Source organism: Pipistrellus hanaki, assembly GCF_964339955.1.
Source record: "Pipistrellus hanaki genome assembly, chromosome: 16".
In the NCBI taxonomy this organism is placed as follows: Eukaryota; Metazoa; Chordata; class Mammalia; order Chiroptera; family Vespertilionidae; genus Pipistrellus; species Pipistrellus hanaki.
The window spans coordinates 38068768-38077585 of NC_140518.1; positions in this window are offsets into that span (position 1 = coordinate 38068768).

The following is an 8818-nucleotide window of genomic DNA, read 5'->3' on the forward strand; positions in this document are numbered from 1 at the left end:
GTCCAGCATCACCAGTTAGTCTTCCTTTGCATCTCCCTGCCCAGTTCCCTCCTATCTTCCTCTCCTCCCACCTTGTCACACCTCCCAGACCCCGCACCTCGCTCACTCTGTCTTCCTTCATTTTCTCTCTCCTTTTCCCCCTCAACTCTCACGAATTTCCTTTTTTTTTTTTTGTTCCTCCCTCTTAAACATGTTTCTGTAGGTCTTCCCTTCTTGTATCCAATAAACATATTAACTCATTTAACGTGTTTTTCTATAAAATGCAGACTGTAATGAACTCTTTTTAAAATATATATATTTTATTGGTGTTTTTACAGAGAGGAAGGGAGAGGGAGAGAGAGTTAGAAACATTGATCAGCTGCCTCCTGCACATCCCTTATTCGGGATGTGCCTGCAACCAAGGTACATGCCCTTGACCAGAATCCAACCTGGGACCCTGAGTCCGCAGGCCAATGCTCTATCCACTGAGCCAAACCGGTTAGGACTTTAATGAACTCGTTTATTCATTCATTTTTTGGTTAGTGGTCTTTTTTTCTTTTCTTTTCTTTTCTTTTCTTTTCTTTTCTTTTCTTTTCTTTTCTTTCTTTCTTTCTTTTTTTTTTTTTTTTTTTTTTGTCTTTTTTTAAGTTGATTTCAGAGAGAGAAAGGGAGAGGAAGAGAAGGATAGAAACATCAATTATGAGAGAAAATCACTGATTGGCTGCCTCTTGCACACCCCCTACTGGGGATAGAGCCTGCAACCGGGGCTTGTGCCCTTGACGGAATTGAACCCGGGACCCACCCTTCAGTCCGCAGGCTGCTGCTCTGTCAACTGAACCAAACCAGCTGGGGCAATGGTGTTTTTTTAAAGGTGTTTTCCAACTCTAAAAGTCCGTATTTCTCATTACTTAAGTACATACAACTTCTCTCCACACTCACTGCCACCACCTCTTGTCTGGACACTACCTGCCTCCAAACCAGTCCCCTGCTTCCCTTCTTGTCCTAAAATCTAGTCTCTGGAAGGGACTTCTTTTTTTGTCTTTTCAAACAAACTTGGAGAATCTTGTCACTTCCTGTCGACAATCCTTACTGTCTTCCAATGGCGCTCTTCTGCTCCTATTGTCCTGCTGGGTTTGGCAAATGCCATACACCAGGCTGCTTTAGCCACACTGGCACCTTTCTGTTCCTGAAACATACTTCCCACCAAATTGCCTTTGCACACTCCGTTCTCAATGCCTGGATGTTTTCCTCCGCTTACCTCCACCCTCTTCCCTCTACCCAGCCAGCCAACTAATCCTCCAGCTAGCAGCTCAAATATCACTTCTCCTCGGAAGCCTGGCCTGACCCCCCACCTCAGACTGAGTCAGATCACCTGCTGAATGCTGTCACCGCTACGTACTTATACTTTACTTGCAACGCTCTTATCGTAGTTTGAAACTATTTACACTGTGTGCTTATTTATTCAACGTCCGTCTTCCACTACACCGAGTTCCAAGAGGGCAGAGATGCGTCTGGGTTTTATCACCAATAAATATTTGACGGCGTGGCTCAGTGGTTAAGCATTGACCTATGAACCAGGTCATGGTTTGATTCCCGGTCAAGGCACATGCCCGGTTGCGGGCTTGATTCCAGTGTGGGGTGTGCAGGAGATAGCCGATCAATGATTCTCTCTCACCATTGATGTTTCTATCTCCCTGAAATCAATAAAAAATATTTTTAAAAAAATATCTGACGAATAAATGAATAAATTTGAAAACAAACTATATTTTCATCCACCTGTTCAATAAATACTTCCTGAGTGCTTGGATAATGGACCAGGCATCATGTCTGACCCTGAGGACACAGCTGTAACCAAGAAAGATAAGGACACTGCTCACGTGACTTCCATTCCATTCGGGATGTGCCTGCAACCAAGGTACATGCCCTTGACCAGAATCCAACCTGGGACCCTGAGTCCGCAGGCCAATGCTCTATCCACTGAGCCAAACCGGTTAGGACTTTAATGAACTCGTTTATTCATTCATTTTTCAATCCTCATTGGTGAGGATTAATAATAATTTAAAAAATGGGTGCATTTTTCAATCCTCATTGGTGAGGATTAATAATAATTTAAAAAATGGGTGCAAGGAGCAAGCAGATGGATCGTTGGGATTAACCAAGGTGGATTGCTGAAAAGCGAGAGAAGGGATTTTTAAGGTGTTTGCACAGGAGTGTTTTCTAGAGAGAGAGGAAGCAGACAATAAAATCATAAACAAAATGGCTGATGTTTTCAAGGCAATAAGACAGGTTCAGCCGAAACTAGTTTGGCTCAGTGGATAGAGCATCGGCTTGGGGACTGAAGGGTCCCGGGTTCGATTCCGGTCAAGGGCATGTACCTTGGTTGCGGGCACATCCCCAGTAGGGGGTGTGCAAGAGGCAGCTGATCGATGACTCTCTCTCATCGATGTTTCTAACTTGCTATCTCTCTCCCTTCCTCTCTGTACAAAATCAATAAAATATATTTAAAAAAAAAAAAGACAGGTTCATGTGATGAGGGAGACCTTTATGGTAAGAGTGAATAAGAAGCCAGCCATGTAAGAATCATGTTCTAGCCAGAGGTCACAGCAAATGCTAAGACCCTGTGTCGCCTGCCCCTTGGAGGCCTGTGGTATTAATTTAAAGCAGGATCTATTAACCTCACACATTTGATACTTGGGGCCAGATAATTCTTTGATATGGGTGATGGTCCTGTGCATAGGATATTTAGCATCCTTAATTTCTTTTACTGATTAGATGCCAGTAGAATCTACCCCTGAACCCCAGTGTGACAGTAAAAAAAAAAAGGGGGGGGGGGAGATGCAGCTCCAGCCTGTTTGGCTCAGTGGATAGAGTCTGAGCCCACAGGCACAGACTAAAGTGTCATGGGGTTGATTCCAGTCAAGGGCATGTACCTCAGTTGCAGGTTTGATCCCCACGCAGGAGGCAACCAATCAATGTGTCTCCCATCGATATTTCTGTGTGTGTGTGTGTGTGTGTGTGTGTGTGTCTCCCCTTCCCTTTCACTCTCTGTAAAAATCAATAGAAGGTGGAAAGAAATTCTTGGTGAGGATTAATAATAATTTAAAAAATGGGTGCAAGGAGCAAGCAGATGGATCGTTGGGATTAACCAAGGTGGATTGCTGAAAAGCGAGAGAAGGGATTTTTAAGGTGTTTGCACAGGAGTGTTTTATGTGTTGGATCGGTGATATAAATTGGGTAAGAAGAAGAGTAAAAGGGGTTGGTATATGATACAAAACGGATGGGTCAATGGCTTAGAGGTCTCTGTGGCGTGAAAGATACACGAGTAAGTACCTGAGTGCTAAATGGACAGGAAGGCGAGGAGGTGAGCATCAGGGGCGGGAGGCTCGAGTTCAGTAAATTAGAGGAGGCTGATTTGGAGATGACACAGCCTAGGAATGAGCTAAAGAGAAAAATCAGCCCTAGCTGCTTTGACTCAGTAGATAGAGCATCAGCTTTCAGACTGAAGGGTCCTAGGTTCGATTCCGGTCAAGGGCAAGTACCTTGGGTTGCGGGCACATCCCCGGTGGGGGGGTGTACAGGAGGCAGCTGATGGATGTTTCTCTCTCATCTCTTCGATGTTTCTAACTCTCCCTCTCCCTTCCTCTCTGTAAAAATCAATAAAATATTTAAAAAAAAAAAAAAAAGAGAGAGAGAGAGAGAGAAATCATTGGCGATGAGACTGAAGGCTGAGAGGCTACAATTAGATGGAAACCCTGATGGATTGTGAATTCAACAACAATGATAGGGACGTAAGTGTAAAGAGGAAGTTAAGGTTGTTGGTGAGTGCGGGTGAAGGAGCAGGCTGGAAGACCCTAGCCACAATTAGAGGCAGTGAGTGACGCTCTTGCAGACATGAACTTCAAAGGAGCAGAGGATTCCGAAGGATGAAGGAAGAATCACAGTCTAGAAGCAGCACTGGGGAGCAATACTCCCAGCTCCAGACCCTGAGGTATAAGAAATGATATCAAGCCATGGTTGGTTGCTCAGTGGTTACAGCATCCACTCACAGACTGGAGGGTCACGGGTTTGATTCCGGTCAAAGGCAGGTACCTCCTAGCAGATTCCATCCCTTGCCCCAGTCAGGGCAGGTACAGGAGGCAACCAATTGATGTGTCTCTCTCATTTCCTCTCCCCCTCCCTTTCTTCTACTCTCTAAAAACTGTTGGAAAAAATATCCTGCCGAAACCGGTTTGGCTCAGTGGATAGAGCGTCGGCCTACGGACTGAAGGGTCCCGGGTTCGATTCTGGTCAGGGGCATGCACCTTGGTTGCGGGCACATCCCCAGTGGGGGTTGTGCAAGAGACAGCTGGTCGATGACTCTCTCTCATCGATGTTTCTAACTTTCTCTCTCTCCCTTCCTCTCTGTAAGAAATCAATAAAAAATGTATTTAAAAAATATTCTCAGATGAGGATTTTTAAAAAAAACATTTTAAAATACATTTTATTGATTTTTTGCAGAGAGGAAGGGAGAGGGATAAAGAGCTAGAAACATCGACCAGCTGCCTCTTGCACACCCCTACCGGGGATGTGCCCGCAACCAATGTACATGCCCTTGGCCAGGATCGAACCTGGGACCCTTCAGTCTGCAGACCGACACTCTATCCACTGAGCCAAACCGGTTAGGGCAGACAGCCAGATTTTAATAAGGTGTAGGAAAGGAACATTCAAGGGTGTTAAGAGAGCAGAACGCCTGGAGAATGGCTCCTCTGTGAATAACGCACCCAACGGCAACTTGGGCTTATTCTTCACGGGTGGCAGGATACAATGACATTCCTGTGACATTACGCCCTGTACATGAAAAAAAAAAAAAAAAAAAAAAAAAGGGAAAGGAACATTCAGAGAACAGGCTGGGAATATAAGGAGTTCAAAAAGTCACTGAGATCTGAAAGATCAAATATGGTTGGGGGTTGGGTCAGATTAGCGGATATACACCACAGCATGGACATGGCTGGTGATAGGATGAGATAAGCAACCTGGTATGGAAACCTGACTAACTTGTTTGTTTCTCTAGGAAAGTGTGCTCTGAGTTCTGAAAAACTGATAAACTTTGGAAACTTGCAATATTATTTTAATACTAGAGGCCCGGTGACAAATCCATGCACTGGGCGGGCGGGAAGGGGCGTCCCTCAGCCTGGCTTGCGCTCTCTCGCAGTCTAGGAGCTCCGTGATCAATCGCCCAGCAGAGGGAGGCCTCCCTCTTTGGGGCGACTGTGGGGTGACAGCGGGGCCCCTGACCAATCACGTGGAACCCGCCTTGGCTGGCCTGGTGCCAGTGCGTGTCATCGCGTGGTCCTCCCGACGGGCCTTGTGCAGTTCGGCCATTTGGTCGATTTGCATATTATTCTTTATTATTATAGATTATGCATTATTACTAAAGACAAACTAATTATTATATTGATCACTGATTTTTATTTTACTGGTTAGGCCCCAAGGCAGATAGAACATTCCAGCTTCCAATTCCACCTTGGTTTTATTTTGGGAAAAGGGGAGTTTTTTTGTTTGTTTGTTTGTTTGTTTGTTTGTTTAAGAGAGAGAAGCATCTACTTACCCATGCATTCATGGTTGACTCCCGGGTGTGCCCTGACTGGGGATGGAACCCACAACCCTCGGGTATCAGGACAACGTTCTAACCAACTGAACTACCCAGCCAGGACTAAATTCCACCTCATTTAGGAATTGTCTTGGTTGGATGGCTCAGTGGGTTGGAGCATCCTACAGTACACCATAAGGCTGCTGGTCCAATTCCCTGTCAGGGCGCTTATCTAGGTCTTAGGTTCAATCCCTGGTCGGGGCACGTTTGGGAGGCAACTGATCAATGTTTCTCTCTCCGCTTCCTTTCTCTCTAAAATCAATGTTTGAAAGAATTCCCAGCTGGTGTGGCTCAGTTGGTTGAGCATTGTCCCACGCACCTAAAGGTCTCCGATTAGATTATATTCCCAGTCAGGGCGTATGCTTGGGTTGTGGGCTTGATCCTCAGTAAGGGGTGTGCAGGAGGCAGCCCATTGATGTTTCTCTCTCACATTGATGTCTCTCTCCCTCTCCCTTCCTCTCTCTCTAAAATCAATAAATACACACACACACACACACACACACACACACACACACACATATATATATATAATCCCTCAGGGGAGGATAAAAAAAAGAGAATCAACCAATAAATAAATAAATAAATGGAACAACAACAAATCAGCGTCTCTTTTATCTCTCTCCTCCTTTCTCTCTAAAACCAATGCATTAAAAATAATAGAAATTTATTCTTGGGCCTTAACTGACTCATCTGTAAAATAGGAGTGGAGATGCTTTGCCTGCTTAGGAAACAGGAGGCTAGGCCAGATGATCCCTGTGGCTCAGGCGAGAGCACACATTTTAGATACAGTTCCTGAGGAGTGATACAGGGACCAGCTCCTTTCATGAAGCTAGGGTACTCTTGCCTCTGAAGTCAAAGGTAACGGAGAACCCTGGCTGGTGCGGCTCAGTGTGGTTACAGCAGTGGCAGCCTGTGCTGGGAGCCTGGGGGAGGCAGCCAACGGCTGCGAGATGTTTCTCTCCTGCCTCCTCCCTTCCACTCTCTCTGAAAACATCAATGGAAAAAAACGTCCTCAGGTGAGAATTAACAACAGCAACAAAAAGACAATGTGAGCTGAAACCGGTTTGGCTCAGTGGATAGAGCATCCGCCTGTGGACTGAAGGGTCCCGGGTTTGATTCCGGTCAAGGGCATCTCTCTCCCTTCCTCTCTGTAAAAAGTCAATAAGATGTATATATTTTTTTAAAAAAAAGATAATGTGAGAAAAGTATTAAAGGCCCATTTCATCTATAAATATAGACATGAATAGCATTTGATAAGTCTCCACACCTACTTGTGATAAGAACTCTTAGTAAACAAAGATTAGAAAGAAAATTCTTTTTTTTTTTTTGTATGAGTTTATTTGAGTCAAACAGGGAGCAAGATCTCAAATGCTCCCAGAAAGGAAATTTTTATAGTTAATGAAGAAATTCTAGACTCATCTCTTTTATGATGGAAAAAGGACAAAGATGTTCACTGTTTGACAAAGTCCTAAAGGTCATGATTAATATAAAGGAAGGAAAATGATTAATATAAAGGAAGGAAAATAAATAAGAAGTGCAAAGATTGAAAGGGACAACATAAAACTGATTTACAGATGACATAATCATCTACTAGCAAAAGCAAACAGAATCAACAGAGACTACCAGAACCAGCAAGGATGAGCATCGAGGTTGCTATATACAAGAAAAAAAATTTATTCCAAAAAATATATTTCATTAGCATTTTTACTATACCAGTAGTAACTAATTAGGAAATGTAATAAAAAATAACATTTAGTTTGCATCAGTGACAAAATTATAGAGCATCTAGCAATTAACCAAGTATTCATAGGGCCTCGATGGAAAAAAAACACCTTTTATTTCTAATAGAAGATGACCTCAATAAATCATTACAAAGTTATCAGTTGTCCCCAGGGAAATTTATTATTTGATACATTACCAATAAAAAAAAACAATTTAAAAAAAGATCTTGATAGCCCTAACTGGTTTGGTTCAATGAATAGAGCATAAGCCTGCGGACTCAAAGAGTCCCAGGTTTGGTTTCAGTCAAGGGGATGTATCTTGGTTGCGGGCACATACCCAGTAGGGAGTGTGCAGGAGGCAGCTGATGGATGTTTCTCTTTCTCTCTCATCCATGTTTCTAACTTTCTATCCCTCTCCCTTCTTCCCTGTAAAAAAAATCAATAATATATATATATATATATATAAAAAAAGATCTTGATAAGTTTACCCCCAAATAAAAGACCACAAATGGTAAGTTGGCGTTGAAAAGGAAGAGTAAAAGAGGGGTCTTGCCCTTCCAGAAATTTAAACTTGCTACAAAGCATCATGAAAAACAGAAATTTGTAGTCTTTAAAAAATATATATATATATCTCAATAATATATATATAAATCAATAATATATATATTATAAATCAATATATAAATCAATAATAATATATAAATCAATATATAAATCAATATGTAAATCAATAATAATATATCGATATATAAATCAATAATAATATAATTATAAATCAATATATAAATCAATAATAATATATATAGATCAATAATATATATATTATTGATTTTTTTACAGAGAGGAAGGGAGAGGGATAGAGAGTTAGAAACACCAATGAGAGAGAAAGAGAAACATTGATCAGTTGCCTCCTGCACACTCCCCACTGGGGAATGTGCCCAAAACCAAGGTACATGCTTGACCAGAATTGAACCTGGAATCTTTAAGTCCACAGTCTGACACTCTATTCACTGAGCCAAACCGGTTAGGGCAGAAGTTTGTAGTCTTAATTGTAGTTGTAATAACAGTGCACATTAGTGCAAGAACAGACCGCTACACCAATAAAACAGAATCCGAGCTCAGAAACAGATACTTTTATATATCAGAATTTGATATGTGGTAAGTATGGCTCAATAAGAGAAAAGCAAATTGGATCTCTAACACCTAAAACAAGGGTGTACTCCTGATGGGCTAAAACGACCTACATGTGAAAAGTAAAACTAAGCCCTGGTGGGGTAGCTCAGTGGTTAGAGTGTCATCCTGATACACCAAGGTTGTGGGTTCCATTCCTGGTCAGAGCACTTACAAGAATCAACCAATAGCCCTAGATCCGTGGTCGGCAAACTGCGACTCATGAGCCACATGCGGCTCTTTGGCCCCTTGAGTGTGGCTCTTCCACAAAATACCATGGCCTGGGCGTGTCTATTTTGAAGAAGTGGCGTTAGAAGAA